The sequence below is a fragment of the Dama dama genome, chromosome 14, assembly GCF_033118175.1.
Source record: "Dama dama isolate Ldn47 chromosome 14, ASM3311817v1, whole genome shotgun sequence".
NCBI classification, from domain to species: domain Eukaryota; kingdom Metazoa; phylum Chordata; class Mammalia; order Artiodactyla; family Cervidae; genus Dama; species Dama dama.
Genome location: NC_083694.1, coordinates 71230355 through 71248029, shown reverse-complemented (window position 1 = coordinate 71248029; position 17675 = coordinate 71230355). Strand labels below are relative to the sequence as shown.

Here is a 17675-nt window from a genome sequence, read left to right as displayed (position 1 = left end):
AATTTTGGCAGTGTGGTGAAGCAATGGGAGACGAGATAAGGAGCAGAATTTCCAGGGACCAGAGCAAAATTGGGCAAACCTGATCTTTCCTTGTCTCGTCCTCCCCACTCCCAGGGTGCCGGGAGAGTCGTCTGGTCTTCTGCTGGGCTCTGGGGAGGAGCTGAGAACTGGCTGGTGGTGCAGGCTGGTACATTGTTCTCCTCTAGAGCCGGTGCTCTGGGGCTGCTCTGATCAAAGGCAGCCCCAAAATAGAAGATCCATTTCACACAGCAGGGGGTCTCTGAAACGAGGCGGAGAGTCGGGGGAAATGTAAAATTTGGCAAAAAGGGGTAAGGAGAAAGAGGAGAGAAGAAAAACGTAATGCCAGCTTATTATTTATGTGAAGCCGGTTTATTTTATTTATTTATTATTATTTTTTTTCTTCTCCAGATGAGTGGATCCAAGGCATATATGCCAGTCTCCCTAGCAGTGCGCAGCACTGTCTCCGCTGGTGGTGCCCTCTGCTGGTCACTGTCAGAATTTCAACGCCGTTCAAAGAGCCTTCAACATCTCTTGGGGCTTCCCAGGTGGCATTAGTGGTAAAGAACCTACCTGCCAGTGCAGGAGACGCAAGAGATGTGGGTTTGATCCCTGGGTCAGGAAGGTCCCCTGGAGGAGGGCATGGCAACCCATTCCAGTATTCTTGCCTGGAGAAACCTATGGGCAGAGGGGTCTGGCGGGCTGCAGTCCACAGGGTCGCCAAGAGTCAGAGATAACTGAAGTGACTTAGCACGCACAACATCTCTACCGGTAATGAAGCATCCCCCAGGGTCTAGGCCCTGTGTATGTATTTCATGAACATAATATTATTCAATTCTCACGACAATCATTAGATGAAAAAAATGGAACCTCAGACAGTTTAAATGCAGATCCAATCTCTTAACAGCTGGACTGCACGGAGTCAGCCACCAGGCTAGAGAGCTGACCTTGGGTAGGTGGTCCTGTTATTCAGCCCCAGCCCTAGGGATGAATGCAAAGCTATTCTGCATTAAAGACCATACTCCAGAGTCTAAATGATTCTATTTGGAAGTGCGGTTTAGTTTCTAACTTAAATCCATCAATATCTCAAGTGCATGTTTTTCTGGGGTAGAGTGAGCCTTTGAAATACATGCATTATTTATTCTACGATCTAGTGATGGGCTCTGTGCATTTAAATATTGGAAGTCACGCTGTTCTTCTTTGCTCTTAACAGCTCACACCCAATCTCCATCAGGAAAATCTATCAGCTTCACCTTCAGAATATACCCAGGATCCAGCTGCTGTTCCCCAGGTCCGCTAATTACCATCTTGGTCTAAGGCAGTCATTACTTAATTGTGTTATTGCTCCAGTCTCCTAACTGGTCTTCCATGGTCTTCCACAGCAGTCAGAGCCAGTCCATGAGAACATAAACTGAATCGTGTCCTTTTGTCCATCTCCTCTGGGTACAAGCCAACGGTCTCATCAAAGTCTGTAGAATCCTGCAAAATCTGGCCTCTGATCATGCTTGCCATTTCTCTCTCTTTCCCTTTTCCTTTTGTTCGCACTGCTCCAGCCCCAAGGGCCTCCATGGGATTTTTTGAATACACATGCCAAGCTCTGCCTCTGAACTTTGCCCTGACTGATCCTTCTGTCTGGAATGCCCTTCCCTCAAATATCCTCATAAACCTGCCTCACTGCCTTTAAATTTGTGCTCAGATGCCACCTTCTTAATGAAGCCTACCCCAATCAACCTCCTTAGAAGTACACCACTCTACCCCTTATTGCCAATCTTCCTTCCCTATTTTATTTTTATGACCTGACGTTGGTGCTGAAAGTCCAGGATCTTGGAAAACCTTTTAATCCTGGGAAACTGGGCTAGATGGTCCCCCGAGTGGTGGGCAGGAGGGCATTGTGAGGCGGGGACAGCTGCCCCCAGGAGCTCCCGAGACCCTTGCTCTAGACTGGGAGTCCAGGGCGGGGGACTGTCCTTTGCCGAAGGATGGAGAATGGCTCCATCTCAGAAAAAGCCTTTTGAGTTATTGAAATTGCTCCTTATTATGAAGAAGAAAGTGACTTTCTATTTCCCAGTAAGTGGTGCAAGAGTAGAAAAATGATAGTGTAATGATGTTCCAGTGGAACAATTATTTTCCTGAGATGGAACAACATAAAGTATCACTTTGATTATACCCTGCCTACTTATTCCACCCCCTCCAGCTGGGTTTAGTGGCCAATAAATCTTCCGGGAGCCTCCCTGACCCGGGGCTGCTGCCTCCGCAGGGACTCGATAGCTAGCTGGGTGATAGCTAGCTGGGTCCTCCTGTGCCTGGCTGAGCCTGCTTCTCCTGACTGCTCCTTGAGATGATTCATCCCAGCTGGAGCCAGGGGCAGAGGTGAAAGGAGACTGAGGCAGGGACGGAGGGGGCCGCTTGGAGACCGGGGTGTGACTTTCAACTGGAGATGAAGGCCTGCCCTGCGGCTGGGTGGAGAGGCCGTTGGTGGACGGACGGAGGAGGAGAGGGGAACCAGGAAGAGACTTTAAAGGCAGTTTTGGGAGGGCTCTTTGCACAGGGAGGGAAAAAAGGAGGATCACTCAGAAGGTAAGGAGGGGTCCGAACCAGCAGGAAACCATCATGGTGTTCATTTGTGCTGACAGCTGAGGCAGAAACATGGACACTTTTCTTTCGCTCTCTTTGATTAAATCACCAGACATACTCAGGTTGTTTGGTCCCTGAGCCTCTTAGTCTGCTTGTTGTTGTTCTTGTACAATCACTAAATCCTGTCCAACTCTTTGCGACCCCACGGACTGCAGCACGCCAGGCCCCCCTGTCCTTCACTGTCTCTGGGAGTTTGCTCAGATTCATGTCCATTGAGTCGGTGATGCCATCCAACCATCTCATCCTCTGTTGTCCCCTTCTCCTCCCGCCTTCAATCTTTCCCAGCATCAGGGTCTTTCCCAATGAGTTAGCTCTTCGCATCAGGTGGCCAATGAATATCATCATCTTCAGCATCAGTCCTTCCAATGAATATTCAGGGTTAGGCTGCCATAATAAAGCACCACAGCCTGAAAGTAAGTGAAAGTGAAAGTCACTCAGTTGTGTCCGACTCTTTGAAACTCCATGGACTATATAGTCCATGGAATTCTCCAGGGCAGAATACTGGAGTGGGTAGCCTTTCCCTTCCCCAGGGGATCCTGAGTGGCTGAAATGAGAGAACTTTGTTTCTCCCAGTTCTGGAGGCTGGATGATATGGTTTCTGGTGAGACCTCTCTCCTGGCTTCTAGACAACCTTCTAGACACGTCCTCATGAGGGAGAGAGAGAGAAAGCGCTCTGGTGTCTCTCCCTTTTCTTATAAAGGCACCAGGCCTCTCAGATGGAAGTCCCGCCTCCGACCTCATTTACCCTTTATCACTTGCTCTTAGGCCCTGTTTCCAAATCCATTGGACTTTGACCTGTGAATTTGGAAGGGACAACATAAGCATCCATCCCATCACGTTGCCTAATTAAAACTGATGCTTCCTCCTGGGCCCTGGCTTTGCCCCAGAGATGCAGTCTGGGGAAAGCTCACCTCCAGCCAGAGGATTACATCCTGTCCCCAGATATTTAAATTAGAGGCTCTCAAAGTGTGGTCCCTGGACCAGCAGAATCAGCATCACCTCGGAACTAGTCAGAAATGCCCCTTCTCAGGCTGCCCACCTCAGCCCCCTGAGTCAGCGACTCCAGCAATCTGTGTTTTAACAAGCCTTTCAGATAATTCCAGCGTAGGACTGAATTTGAAAACAACTGTGAATAAATGAAAGTCTCCCCTGAGAGGGCTTCCCAGGTGGCACTAGTAGTCAAGAACCTGCCTGCCAATGCAGGAGATGTAACAGATGTGTGTTAGACCCCTGGGTCGGGAAGATCCCCTGGAGGAGGGCATGGCAACCCACTCCAGTATTCTTGCCGGGAGAATCCCATGGACAGAGGAGCCTGGTGGGCTACAGTCCATGGGGTCGCCAAGAGTCGGACACAACTGAAGCAACTTCGCGTGCACGCACGCCCTCCCCTGGGAACTGCACCTAGAGATTTTCAACCTTTAGAATCAGAGTCGCTGCGAGAGCTTATAACAATATAGGTGGTCCAGCCCCACCGTCTGAGTCTGTGATACAGGGGCCTGTGGTGAGGCTGGATAAGGTAGATTTCTAGCAGGTTCCCAGGGAGGCTGATGCTGCTGGTCTTGGGACTGGTTACTTTGCTGGGCAGGTGCTCAGCATGGACCGGGTTCCAGGTGTTCTCCGCCCCTTCACTCCAGACCGGCTGGCCCTCGCTTCCCACGGTCACGTGAACCTGCGCGGCTGCTCCGTCCCGTGTGGTCTGGTGTTGGGGTTTGGGTGCCTGACACTCTCAGGCCAGAGCTCCCCCAAAGGGCCTGTCAGTTCAGGCTCAAACCGGAGGTGGGGAATAGGTCCGCCTCACCAATGTCCACGAGCTGGTCCTCGTCTCTGACCCGGCGTCTTTTGCCACTTCTGTTTCAGGACTAAGTGGGACCCTGGTCAGGCTGTCTGAGTTCAGCATCAGATCAGGGTCCTGATTCCTCCTGGCTGGTGGAGCCTGGCCTTGACCTTGCTGTGATCTCCTTCCTTAACACCCAACTCTCACACACCGCCGCATCCTTGCTTTAATATCTGCTCCTGAACCTGGCCTTGATGCTGGAGCCAGACCTGGCTGATCCTCTCCTCCTGCTTCCCCAGTTTTCTGAATTTGGCCCCCTGGGAGGTGACTCTCAGCCTCTGAGTTGTGCACTTGAGTGTCCTGAGGGCCCAGGCCACCCACTGCTGCCGTTCCAGCCACAAACCCCCGGGTCCACACCAGTGCTGACAGCAGCAGCAGCAGTTCTCAGAGGGCTGGTCCACCCCTGTGGGAAGTCCTGGCCCCAAGTCCTCCATGGTCTAGCCTGTCCACCCAGCTGTCCATGTCCTGGACCATGTCTGGGGACATGACAGGTCCCAGGTCCCAGGTGCAAGGACACGGTCCAGCCTGGAGGAAGCGACGCTGGCCCTTGGAGATGCCGTATCGTTAAACCCTGCGTTGCTGTGGCCTTAGAGGGATGTGCTGTGCTGTTGGCTGGGCTCCCGAGTCCTTAGGATTAAGGACAGGTGGTGGGTTTTGATTGCACTGTTATCAATTATAGGGGTCCTTTAGCAATTGCTGGCTGGGAAGGAGAGGAATGAAGAAGGCTATGGGTTTTGTCCTAATTTGTTTGGTTTGGGGCTGGACCCCAAGCTCTGGATCCCCAGTAATTAGCCCAGCTGCAGAACTGGGCACACGCAGCACGTGGCTGTCACTGCTCCAAGGGGCCTGGCTGGCGCCAGAGCCTTTGGATCTCACGAGGGGGCTGCTGGCGGCTGGGGGAGGGGCGTGAGTGCAGCAGCAGATGCGGGCGGGGGGTGGGGGTGCTTTTAGTTCCCAGCATTCCCTCCCTACTCCCTCTCCTCTTTTTGGCTTTTGGAGCCGCCCCGTTGCTGAGTCTGGGGGTGGGGGTCAGGGAGGAAGGGAGCCCCTGGGATTGGGAGGGCAGAGGCAATGGAGGGACACGGTGTCTGACTGGCACGAAGGCCCGTTTGAAGGCCAGGCTGGGATGAGCCGGTGCTCACCAGGCAGGGACAGCGGAGGGGAGTGCGGGGAAGTTGAGCAGAGGCCCGGGGCTCTGGGGACAGGGCAGCTGCCATTTGCCAAGCCAACCAGAAAATTAAAAAGATGGCTCAGTGTGCACGCTGGCACTCTGGGTGGGAGAAAGGCAGGCACGAGTCAGAGACGTGAGGGGGGCACCCGGCTCCCGAGAAGGGCTCTGCGGGACCAACAACGGGGACCCAGCTGGGAGCACCTTCGCACGTGGGGCTGGTCGGTTTCCCCCGGAAGTGCATTCCAAGTCCTGTCGCTGGAGCTACGAGCTGAGCCAGGGGTGGGCACTGTGGGTGTACGCCCCCCAGCCTTCGGGGGCGGCTCCATGGCCTCTGAAGGAGGCTTCCTCACCCTGGCTCTCCATCCATCCTTCTCAAGCCCTAATTGAGATGCCTGGTTCCCAGCGTACCCGTGTGAACCGTTAAGCTGCTTCAGGCGCTTGACCTCTGTGTGCGGCAAGGGTGTCCAGAATTTGTGGCATTTTGCTGACTCCAGGTCTCTGCTCCCAACTGTAGAAGGACATCATGACAGGAGGGATTTAGGGCAGACATTTAGGAAGGAACTCATAAAAGGAGGTGAGGAATGGGGGGCGGAAAGGAGCTGAGGGTTGTCTCAACAACCCACCTCAGAACTCCGACTAGCAAGTCAAGTGGGGTGAAGCTGGCCTCTGAGGCCTGGAGGCTGGAGAGGAATCCAGCGACCAGAGACACCGAGGGCTCTCAGAGTGGACCGGGACCAGAGGCGTACCTTGGAGCCAACGTCGCACCAGCTGCCGTTTGCTTCCTTGGCTGAGTCTTCTTCCCCGCCGCGTGCCCAGAGGGCCAGCTGTCTTGATACCACAGGGACACAGGGCCATTCAGAGACCAACAGGGTGCCAGGGAGGCTGGGCCGGCGCCCTTTACCTCTGCCCCGAGGGGCCTGTTGGACACACTTCCTTCCTCTTCCCGTCAGCAGGGCTGGAGGACGTGCTCTTTCCCGACCCTGTGGCAAACGGCAGCCGTTGCTTTTTCCTCTGGCCCTTCCTGTTCCTAACAAGTCTGAATGGCCAGAGCTTGAAGAGGCAGCGCGTGAAGTGAAAGTCGCTCAGTCATGTCCGACTCCTTGCGACCGCATGGACTCTACAGTCCAGGGGATTCTCCAGGCCAGAATACTGGAGTGGGGAGCCTTTTCCATCTCCAGGGCATCTTCCCAAACCAGGGATCGAACCCAGGTCGCCCAAATTGCAGGGGGATTCTTTACCAGCTGAGCCACCAGGGAAGCTCTTGAAGAGACAGGGAAAGGATGAAAAAAAACAAACTCAGATCCCGAGAGATGGTCAGAGTGGTGGGAGACCGAGAGGGAAGTATGCGTGAGAACTGAATCCCGGGCCCTTGGGCTGAGGCTTGGAGGAGGGAGGTGGGGAGGGTCATTTCCTCAGGAGAGCCCAAACCGGAAGGAGGGACGCAGACTCTGCTGCGCTGGGGCTGGGGGCGGGGGACGGGGAAGGGCCCGCAGCATCTGTGCGTGTGACGGCTCATTCCCGTGACGCGCCGTCTCCCCCACGAGCCTCTCTGCCTGCTCCACTTCCGTTTGCCTCTACAGGGAACTCTGGTTGAGTAGCAACAAGGCCTGTTTTGTTCATCCTGTGTCCTCTGGGCTCCGTGAGAACTCGCGAGAGCTGGTGAAAGGAGTTTAGGAAGAGGGCAGTATGGCTGCTGGCGCCTGAGCCAGGCGTGGGAGCCTCCTGCCATTTCCACCCTGGGCTCTTCCTGCTAGTTTCTCTTCTCCGGCCACCTCCTTTCCCCACATTCTTCTACCATCCTTCTTTCTTTCCTCGTTTTTCCTGTTTCCCCTCCACAGACCTGGCCTGGTCCCTGGTTGTTCTGACGTCCACAGAAAGATGCGTTTGTGGCGTGCTTTCTCAAGGGGTCCTCCACAAACACCCAGTCCAGGTATAAAAACATGCAGCCAGGGTTCCCCTGTGCACTCCCTTCCTGGATCTTCCTGGACTCCATCTGCTCACACACCTCTCTGGGCAACTGAACGGATGGAGCCAGGCTGTATCCAGGCAGGTGGAACAGGCCCCAGATGCGATTTAACTGTGTCCCTCTGACCACACATCACCCTGTGTTCTCACTCACCCCCTGGTGTTCGTGCGTGCTAAGTCACTTCAGTCGTGTCCCATTCTTTGTGACCCCATGGACTGTAGCCGATCAGGCTTCTCTGTCCATGGGATTCTCCAGGCAAGAGTGCTGGAGTGGGTTGCCATGCCCTTCTCCAGGGGATCCTCCCAACCCAGGGATCGAACACGCATCTCTTACATCTCTTCCATTGGCAGGTGGGTTCTTTACCACTAGCGCCACCTGAGAAGCCCATCCTGATGCTTGACACCCCCTTTAAAAAAGCAAAGGCCTTGCAAGCACCTTGACAAGAGAGAAATCGCATTTTCCTGATGTGACTGGCTGGATATTGGAGCTCTGCTCCCAGAAGATTTATCAGTCAAAGTAGCATTGTGAGAAAGTGTAGAGGCTTAGAGCTCGGTGCCTTTTGTTTGAGACTAATTTGTAACACAGACAATAATTGTAGAGGAATTTTTGAGAGAGAGGGATCAACGGGAGGACAGGAACAAACGTCAGGATGTCATCAGTGATTTGGTAAAAAAGTCAGCTTGTAGAAAATACCTGAAAATCAGTATGCAGTTACCCGAGCTGTCTAAACCTTCCATTTCATCATCTGCTGCCATGGAAAATAACAACCCAGGAAGATAATGAATGAGCCAGAAATTCTGCAAGACTCTCATTCGTCAGAGAAGTTGTTTATCCCACATGCTGGTTTCCAGCCCTTTAAACGAACCTGGCTTGCCCATACATGCGGTCCCACCTTTGGAGACAAAAAACAACCACAGTGTGGTAGGTAAGCTTTTAAGACTGCTCCTAGTGATCGCGGCCTCTCAGTAGTCACTCACTTGTGTAATCCCTTCCCCTTTGGTGTGGGTTGGACTCACTTAGCTGCTTCTAAATGAATAAAATATGGTAGAAGTGATGACGTGTTACTTCCAAGGTTGGCAGAAAGAGCGTGGCTTCCATCTTGGGTGCTGCTTCCTCTCTGTTTCTCCCTCACTTTCTGTTCTTGTTTCCTTCTTTCTCCAGTTACCAGCCGCCACATTGTGAGGATATTTAGATAGCCTAGGAAGAGGCCCACGAGACGCCAACAATGGCAAGAGTCAACTTAGAAGTGGATCCTTCTTCCTGCCCCATCCCCCGAGTCAGGTCCTTAGAGGAGGCCTCAGCCTTGGCCTTCAGCTTGACTTCACGAGAGGCTGAACCAGAGGCATCAGGCTGAGATATGCTCAGATTCTTGATCTATGGGCATTGTGAGATAGCAAATGTTTGTTTTAGGCCACTAAGTTTTGGGATAATTTGTCACACAGCAACAGATGCACCTAGACTAATTCTTGATCTCCAGGACTCCTTTAGACCCCTCTAGTCACCATTGGCCCTGCTTACTGTTCTCTAGCTTCCCAGTTCTCTCTCCCAGCTCCTAACCTCTTGCTTTGACTCCATCTTTAGCTTCCCCTCCAGTTGCTTGGGTTGATGGTCAGGTCTTGGCCTTGTCATGTGGCTTTGAGCTTGGTACCTCTCCAGATACAATGTTAGGGGTCTGCCTTCTGCTTGAACACTTTATAATCTTGTGTAAGACACTGCTTACCTCCTGAACCCTACACTGGCCAGACCTGCCTCCCACCTGCTCCAGGTCTACCCAAGAGCAGGATCTGAAAGTCAACTGACTCACTAGAGCAGGAAAGCCTAACCAGATACGCTGGAAAGATTTTCAGTGAAAGCTGAAACAACCCTCTTATCTTGAGAAAATCCCTTGCCTCCATGGCCATTCGCCATTCTCTTAGCGTTCCTATCAATCTGGACCTTCCTGCATTTGTTAGCTGATGGATGGCAAGTGGTTGGCCCATTACTTTGTAAAAACAAGATGTTGTTTTCAGATATTTTTCTTTCCTCCCTCTTCCCCCTACTCCTGCCTCACTTAAAAGCTTTCATTCTTTATGTCTAGTCAGTATTTCATTCATTATTATCATTATTTTTGGAGTTTAGACATTAAAATGATCGAGTCTGGGTTTCATTATGGGGCCCTGGTGACTTAGGATAAATATTCTCTGAGACTGTGAGAGTATTTGGCTGCTTTTTCTCAGTTACTCTGATCTCATGATCATTCTGGCTTCGGAGTAAACCTGAGGCCAACCGAAGGCGGGGCTCAGTATTCGAATTCAATTCATGCTCCCTGGGTTGCCCACAGATTCTGATGACTCAAATAAAAATCTAACATTTCTGTGTGGGTCTGGGGGAAATTGGACATGACATTCCTCATCTCTTGTCACCAAGACACGATATCCTAATAGGAGAAATGCTTGATGACAAGAGAAGGGTGCCTTTCCTATAGGAGACGCACGCTAAGTGTTTTAAGTATCTGCTGTGAAGATGAACAAGATTGTGGAGGTCCACCCACCTGCTCCCCCTGGATGATGTCATCTGTGGTCACCCTGGAATCGCTGATCTGTGACCAGCCAAGTCCCGAAGCGTTGTCTCTCTTGAGCTCCAGACCCCTGGCCCCGCAGCTCACTAGACAACGCCCCTGCATGTCCATCAAGAACAGAAAGCTTTTCATACCCCAGATCGAACGTCTTATCTTTCACCCAAAGCTGCCCCTCATCCATTCTCTCTTTCCTGTCTTCTGGAATCCCTTCATTTTGTTCCAGCTAGAAAGCCAGGGTCAGATACGACTCCTGTGTCTCCCTCACATGTGCTTGTGGCCAGTCTCTGAGTTGGGTGGATTCTATGTTTTGTATGTTTTATTTTCTTTCTTAAAGTGTGTATTTTATTGATATATAGTTCACTTACAATGTTTCAGGTCCACAGCAAGGTGATTCAGTTATATGTAGACACATATTATTTTTGAAATTATTTTCCATTTTATATTATTATAAGATATCAATATAGCACTATATCCCTGTGCTATACTGTAAACCTTTCTTGCTTGTTGCATATCTATATTTTTAAATTAGAAATCTAGTATTCTATTCATACTAAGTCAAATAAGCAGAATCAAAACATCATAAATTCTTTAGTTAGGCAAAAATTCAGAAGTTTTATAAAATATGTATATCATACATATTATTTACATATATTATACAAAAGCTTTTCTACTATGCTTGATAAAGGCTTGAGAAAGAACATCAATAAAAAAAGAAAGAAGAGATGGAGAAATTGAAAACTATAAACTAAATGAAATGGGAGCACTGAATACGAAGACAAAGTAAAGCAAACTGTTATTGTTCAGTCGCTCGGTTGTGTCCGACGCTGTGACCCCATGGATTGCAGCACGCCAGGCTTCCCTGTCCTTCACCATCTCCCAGAGCTTTCTCAAACTCATGTCCTTTGAGTCAGTGATGCCATCCAACCATCTCGTCCTCTGTCGCCCACTTCTCTTGCTCTCAATCTTTCCCAGCATCAGGGTTTTTTCCAAAGAGTCAGACTAGATAAAAGTAAAAGATCATCATATAGTCCAGTTGTGTTTAAACATGGCTGCTCATGAGAAACACATCTGGAGCTCTGGAGAAAAGAAAGTGTCTTGTATGTTTCTTGAGTGGGGCCCCTCACTGTCCCCTCATGTCTCTTCTGCATTACTTCTAACTGGCCCTTTGCTTCCAGTAGCCAGCTCATCCCCACATTACTGCCGGAGAGACCAGAACTTTAAAACCATTCAAAGACTTTTTATCACCCTCGGGTAAGCTGCCCAAACCGTGAGTATAGTGGCAAGACCTTACTTGATGTGATCAGGCCTGACTTCCTTCTGCAGCCTTATCATTTTCTCCAAATGCACCTTGACTTTGATGTCTCGGGCACAGGAACACTGTCCAGCTACTCTCTTAAGCCTTTCCATACAAGGTTTCCTTGCCTGGGAACCTCCTCACACTCTGTCGGCTCTCCCCTTGCACCTGGGTTTCTTCTCTTTTTCCTTCTAAACTCAGCTTAGCTGCCATCTCCCCTGACAAGTCTTCCCTATCCCCAGGCCTGGCTTGGCTATTAATATTTCTCAGCGGGCCCTGAAGTGCCCTGTGTCGTTCTGCCATTGTAAATACCTGCTTGCCCCTTGAGAGCGGGGATGACCATGTGTCTGGTGCCTCAGACACTGCCTGGCCCACAGGAGACTTGAAATCATTCACCAGGAAACAAAGGAATGTGCCAAATACACTGAAGGGGAGTTTTCCAATTTCTGGGAACCAATATATACTAAAAACCTCCCCTTGCCCCCTCACCCAGCAAGGAAACTTTAGCTAGTGTAATATGATAACATTATATTATAATATATAATACAATTATATTATATATATATATATGTGTGTGTGTGTGTATATACATATATATATATACAGGGGGAGGCATATATATATATATAACGTTGCATATATATATATATAATAGTATAACGAGGCCTAAACTCAGGGTCCTTTGCCTCTTATTAGGAGAAGTTACTGAACATGGGCTCCAAAATCACTGCAGATGGTGGCTGCCGCCATGAAATTAAGACGCTTACTCCTTGGAAGAAAAGCTATGACCAATCTAGACAGCAGATTAAAAAGCAGAGATATTACTTGGCCAATAAAGGTCCATCTAGTCCAAGCGATGGTTTTTTCCAGTAGTCACGTATGGATGTGAGAGTTGGACTATAAAGAAAGCTGAGTGCTGAAGAATCGATGCTTTTGAACTGTGGTGTTGGAGAAGACTCTTGAGAGTTCCTTGAACTGCAAGGAGATCCAACCAATCCATCCTAAAGGAAATCAGTCCTAAATATTCCTTGGAAGGACTGAGGCTGAAGCTGAAGCTCCAATACTTTGGCCACCTGATGCGAAGAACTGACTCCTTTGAAAAGACCCTGATGCTGGGAAAGATTAAGGGCAGGAGGAGAAGGGGCCGACAGAGGATGAGATGGTTGGATGGCATCACCGACTCGATGGACATGAGTTTGAGCAAGCTCTGGGAGTTGGTGATGGACAGGGTCGCTTGGCATGCTGTAGTCTACGGGATCACAAAGAGTTGTACATGACTGAGTGACTGAACTGAACTAAACTGAACGTGAAGCCTTAGCTTCCGCCACCTATGAAGCAGGAACCATCTCACCTTCCAGACAGTGTGAGGAACAGGCAAGGCAGCGGAGGCCAGGGTGTCCATCTCTGTAAATTCCAGACTAGAAGGGAGTCATTCCATCTGCTCCCATAGAAGCCTGGACCCAGGGCAATGAACTTGTGCTTTCAAGAGCAAAGCTGACAGGGCAGACTTGATAAGGGCCCTGGTTGTTGGATATGATAATAATAGTCTCATTTATTAATATAAAGGCCCGCTAATAGAGGCGGTACTTTTAATTAGCCAACACGGCCACGATATTAATTTTTATCCAGAGTTATTTAAGTCCAAGAGCCTTCCTCCTCTCTTCTGTTAGCACTTAGCTGGAGGGCGATTGAGAACATTTGTAATTGGATTTCTGTGCAGGACTTAATTATGAGGAGACAATAAAGCCCTGAAATGCAGCAGGTTCTACCCTGCTAACTATTATTTTCCAGAGACTCCCTCAGACCAATGAATGTGCAGATTTATCTAAATTATAATTTTTAAACTTAACAAAGCTTTCCCTCCCCCGCCCCCCCCCAGGACAGAGAGGCCTCTGCCGGGAGTGCAGCTTTGCAGGGAGGCGGGCACGGAGGCGGCGTGCTTCATTCCTGTAATCAAGTCTTTCGCTCCACGGGCCACCGGGCGGCTTCCCCAGGCCCCTGGGGATCTCGGAAGAGTATTTTCTTCCCTTGGCCAAATGGCTTATTAATAGAATCGGCTTATTTATATCTCACCCAGAAAATCCCAAAGTGACACAGCAACGGGGAGATATCGAGCCAATTAGTTGTTGGGCTTGGTGTCGTGGGGGGAAAGCTAGTTATTAATTTACTGCCCTTCACCAGTGGCAGAATCGATTCAGAGGAAACCAAAAGGAAAACAAGAAGAGGAAAGCCACGTGTTTCTGACCGTCTGGGAAAACTCAAAGAGACAAGGCTAAGCCATGCATACCTTCAGCAAAGCCATCTAGCCATAGGAGAGCAGGGAGACCAAGGCCCCTGTCGGGGGTCAGCTGGCAGCGGCATGGGTACCAGCATTCATCTGGCATCTATGAGGGGCCTGTGTGCTCACATCACTGCATTCGGTTCTCACAACGCTCTGTCAAGTGGGCGTACTTCCTCCATTTCACAGAAGAAATATTCATTCATTCATTGATTCAATATTTGTTGAATCCACTTTGGGGAGACAGTGGTGGTCATAACACAACCTTCACTCTTGCGTACTTGGCTCACGTGGACAGCGCCCCACGATCGTTAGCCAGCATCATACGTGGACCCAGGTAGACCGTGCCAACGCCAAAGCCTGGGGAACCACTGTCCCTTCTCCCTGGGTACTGGGTCCTGTGGGTGGGGTGGCCACGACAATGCACGCTATGTGAGAGCCCGTCTCCCTCCTAACTGGGCAAACGCAGGGGAGTGAAAGGGTCACCAGTGAGGACAGTTGAGTTAGGGCTGGAAAGAAGGGGGTCTGCTGAGACAAGGGGGTGAGAGAGTTCTTTGTCTGCCCACAAGGGTGATTGTGGAAGAGAAGCTCGAGAGTACAGTGTTTTTTAAATTACAGCCATTACATTTGTAGAAGTTGGTGGCTGGGATGGGAAACATTGGAGAAGGAAATGGCAACCCACTCCAGTATTCTTGCCTGGAGGAATCCCATGGACAGAGGAGCGTGGTGGGCTACTGTTCATGGGGTCACAAAGAGTCAGACACGACTGAGTGACTAAGCGCACATGGGAAACAGAATAAGCAAGAAATAAACTTCACCCACAATCCCATCATCTTATTCAGATCATTCTATAACACATTGTGAATAGTTTTCCAAATCATGAAAGATTCTATGAGTGCATAATTTTAAGTGATAGTATAATATTCCATCTTGTGGCTGAACTATAATGTACTGAACTTTCCAAAACTTGGTGGATATTCAAAAACTTGGGGCATATTTATTTCTACCTATCATTATAAATAAAAGAGATGAACGTTTATGTTTGTCCATATTTTCACTTGTTCAAAATCAAAGTGGAATTATGGCAACAAAGAGAATGAATATTTTAAAGGCTCTGGAGGCTTATCGCCATGTTGTATTCTAGAAATATTGTACACATTTCTATCACGCTAGCAGTGTGTGAGAAGCCCATCACTGCATCATACCTTCATCAATACTCTGCATTGACTTTTACAAGAATTTGCTAATTTGATAGGGCAAAAAAATGCATTTCATGACTGTGTTTTCTTCTCATATATTGATTGCTATGAGGTTTAACAGCCCTTTGTATATTTAAACAGTTATTAGTATTTGTATTTCTTCTGCAGATAGACTACTCTTGTTCTTTGCACGTTTTTCTTTTGCGTTTAGTGGTTTCCGTTATGTATAAATGCTATTTTATATTTTAAGAACATTAATTTTTTTGATGTTTTTGTTGCAGACATTTTTCTCAGGTTGATTTTGCTGTTTATTTTTACTTTCTATGCTTTTTTATAGACATGGTTTGAAATTTTATGAAGCCAGATAGATCTATTTTTTCTTTGTGATTTTTCCAATTGCTTTTATACTTAGAAATTCCATCTCCACACTGAGATAGAAATAGTAACCTGTATTTTATTACAAGTATTTTATGGTTTCTTGTTTTACATTTAACTCTTTAATTCATCTGGACTTTAGTTTGTCCTCTCTTGTGTGATAAGGATTTAAATAGATTTTCCCTCTAAATAGTTAACAGTTATCCCAGCATCATGTATTAAAGAACATTTTCTTTCCCCATTGACTTGAATGCCACCTTTATCACACGCGAAATTTTTTAGTATACAGTAGGGTATTCTGAGCTGCCTTATCCTGTTCAGTTAGTTCTTCTATTATAATCACACTGTTTTAATTATTGTATCTTTATACAGTCATGTATTTTAAAATATGACATATTTGTATATGAAATGGAGCATTTGGTTATCTGGTAGAACAAATCTCCCACAATTACCATGTTTTACAAAAAAAATTGGCTATTCCTGCTCATTTTCCAGATGAATTTTAGAATCATGCTGTTTAGTTCCAGAAGAAAAAAAAAATCCCATTTGGGACTTTGAAAGGGATTGGATTCAACATATATCTTAATTCATGAGCCATTTGCATCTTTATACTGTTCAGTCTTACCATGTGGAAAAATGACATGTTCTAATTTCCCTCCCCCTCTGCTTCCTTTGTTTTGACAGGTTTAACCCTTTGAGTTAAGTGAAATTTTAGTGTAGGCTGTGAGATGAGGATCAAAATGGATTCATTTTCAAATAACCAGCTTTCCTTGATTCCAGTTTTTGCATAATTCACACCTTCTCCAATAATTAATGACGTTTCTTTTATCATTTATCAAGTCCTTAAATATATATTAGGGTCTGTTTCAAGGCTGTCTAGTCCCACTGGTCTGTCTATTCTTGTGCTAATGCCACACTGCTCTGATCATCGCCTTGTCTTTCCCAGTACTAGTTGGAAATACCATCCCTTCCAGATGGCTCTTTGGAGTCGTTGCCTGTTTCTCCCAAGCTGGGATTCATTTCCTGAATAGAGTCAACCCTTTGGCCAGAACCTCTGGCCAGAGCTTTTCAGTGACTCAGGGGACTCGGATGGAGCAGCCGGATGCGAGGTTTCAGCTTCCAGTTAAGAAAGCACCGAGGTGGCTGGAGACGGCCGGTGACCTGGGCCCTCCCTTGCTCTCAGCATCTTAGGAGAGCTGAATGGGGCAGCTCCAGACCCCAGACTAGGGAAGAATAGGGGAGAAGAGGGGCTAGAATATTTCAGGGAGGTGGTGCGAGATACTAACGTAAACCAGAAACCTCCTCACTTCTCAAGTGACTGGACTAAGGACATCACATTCGTCTAAATTCCCCCAGAGCGCCCTGAGCCAATAGCACCATTTGCACATTAGAAGTCCTGCTCAGATGGAGTGTGTGCATGCCAAGTGGCTTCAGTCATGTCCGACTCTATGCGACCCTGTGGACTGCAGCCCACCAGGCTCCTCTGTCCGGGGGATTCTCCAGGCAAGAATACTGGAGTGGGTTGCCATGCCCTCCTCCAGCGGATCTGCCCGACCCAGGGATCGAACCCGCATCTCCTAAGTCTGCCTGCACTGGCAGGTGGGCCCTTTACCACTAGTGCCATCGGGGAAGCCCCAGAGGGAATAAGAAGCAACTAATATCACCCAGCTACCAAGCAGCAGAACCTGGTTTTCACTCCAGTTGCCTCCGATCCCAAGGCCCAGGATTGTCACTTCTGTCCTTGGGTGGCTCAGACCAAACGGGAACTGCAGTTCCTCCCCCAGGCTCTTCTGAGTGGGGAATTTGTCATCTGGAGAAACGTTTGCACCTCCTCGAGCTTTGAGGGTTCTCTGGCTCAGCTCTCAGGGCAGTAGAATCTGGTGATGTGAGCTCCAGGGGTTTGAAGCTGTTCTCCTGAGCCAGGGCTCGGAGGTCTCCTCTCCACCCAGGTTAGTGGGGTCACCTGAGGGTCCTCACTCTCCTTAGCCATGATGGGAGCTCTGCCTGCAGGTCCTGCTGTCCATGTCCACCAGCCTGCTGCTGTCCTGGCTTCCCAGCCAGCTAGGCAAATGGGCCATCTAGCTGCTGACTCACAAGGTTGGGTGTGTCTGGGGGAGCCCGTGTGCCTGGTGAGGGTTGGAGCTAGGGCCTGGGGTCTGCAGGGAGAAGGAGGAGGGGGAAGCCCATTGCTTGAAAAAGGATTCTGTGGACCTGGTCACATTCTGTCCGAAGCAGTGGCTGAGATGGCTAAGACAGCAGAATGTAAAAATAATAAGCACTTGTTTACTTAATCTGGGCATATATCTGGAGAAAACCGTGATTCAAAGATACATGCACCCCGGTGTTCAC

The 17675-nt window shown here is 48.9% G+C and overlaps 1 long non-coding RNA gene across 1 annotated transcript; it reads right to left on the bottom strand.

Moving 5' to 3' along the window:
• Positions 1 to 488: 488 nt before the first annotated feature.
• LOC133069690 (uncharacterized) lies at positions 489 to 7008 on the bottom strand. The gene is made up of 3 exons (XR_009695930.1): positions 6404 to 7008; positions 6066 to 6165; positions 489 to 3059 (listed from the first exon to the last, which is right to left on the bottom strand). It is a non-coding gene; the product is annotated as an uncharacterized LOC133069690 (long non-coding RNA).
• Between the last annotated feature and the right edge of the window lie 10667 nt (positions 7009 to 17675).